Below are 1,317 nucleotides of genomic sequence, written 5' to 3'. Positions count from 1 at the left end.
GAAAGAGAAGTATTAAAGTTTTAAGACCAAGTGCTAATTAGCCAGTAATATTCTTTTGGACTGCTTTCCTTGGTATCTCCACTGCTATTTGGACTGAGTGCCAAGAAAATAGAAAAAGGGAAAAATCTCAAAATAGGCCCACAATAATGCTATGGAAATAATAAATCAATCATAAGGTTATTATCACATACATAGTGAAAGCCAAATTCCTGTAAAATCTGGACAAAGTCTGCATAACTGGCACCCAGAAACCATCCCCCTGTCAACACTAAATCAAATCCAAAGATTTTTATGATCATAACTTGAAAAATATATTGACTATACACATTAATATTATCTTTGCTATCATTACTATTATTAATTCCAACTTTGGTCATACTATGAACTATGAAAAACAAGTCCTTAAAGAAAAAGGACTTATCGATTCACTCACACCACTGTCACTATTAAATTTCTTTAACAAGAAAATCAATGAAACCACATACGCCACACCTTACAATACCCCAGCTCCATTAATATCTAATGAGCTCCCTTAGTATCAAATTTCTCAGTCTTAGTGACTGCAGTGTATGGCCATTCTTCTGTAAAGTAATTTACTATCACAGAGCTTTCTTAAGGGGTCAAGGTGTCTTGAGTGTGATGAGTCTACCAAGAGGTCTTTTCCACATTCAGGGTGGAAGCAAAATGAAAATAACAATGATAGTTATATTTAAAACATATATGAATGAAGCAGAAAAATAATCACAAAATAGTAATGTTGAAAGTGCAAACAAAGGAGGAGGAGAGAGAAAAAAAAAAAGAATAATGAAGTATGTAACAAGACAAACTGACATTATAGACACTACATATCTCGGCAAATGTTCCAACAATGGTGTATACAAGTAGAGGCAAAAAATTTATTAACTACTCTCAACAACTTCCTTTTCCTGGTATTATTATCCTTTGGTTTTAACAATTTTTGATATCATTTTCCCTTTTCCAGCCTATCTTTTACATGAAAGAAAGAAAAAATAATGATATGGGGAAGAAATTAAAATCCCTACTCAATATGAGTAAAATCACTGAGACGACAATGTCAGATGCTGTTGTGACTGGTTATTCTATATAAATATATCTCCTTTACATGATTAATCCTAATTATCTTTCTGCTCTAGGTTTGGAAAGTTGTCAAAAGAAAAGTCATACGCACATTGAAAAAAATAAAATAAAATAATAATGATGAAAAACACACAAAAAGACAGACAGGAAAGGGAAGAAACCATTACACAAGAAAAGAAGAAAAGGAAAAAAGGAAGAAACAAATGCTACTAGCATCTC

At 32.1% G+C, this 1,317-nt stretch overlaps 1 protein-coding gene across 1 annotated transcript in view; it reads right to left on the bottom strand.

Moving 5' to 3' along the window:
* LOC119594589 (phosphatidylinositol 4-kinase type 2-alpha-like) overlaps positions 1-1,317 on the bottom strand; it is a gene marked incomplete in the record, with an annotated part of 15,699 nt that continues 14,382 nt past the window's right edge. Inside the window, 1 exon segment of the mRNA XM_037943630.1 lies at positions 1-1,317.

This window comes from Penaeus monodon, chromosome 34 (assembly GCF_015228065.2).
Source record: "Penaeus monodon isolate SGIC_2016 chromosome 34, NSTDA_Pmon_1, whole genome shotgun sequence".
Taxonomy (NCBI): domain Eukaryota; kingdom Metazoa; phylum Arthropoda; class Malacostraca; order Decapoda; family Penaeidae; genus Penaeus; species Penaeus monodon.
Note: the sequence above shows the minus strand (reverse complement) of the source record. Positions and strands in the feature narration are given on the sequence as shown.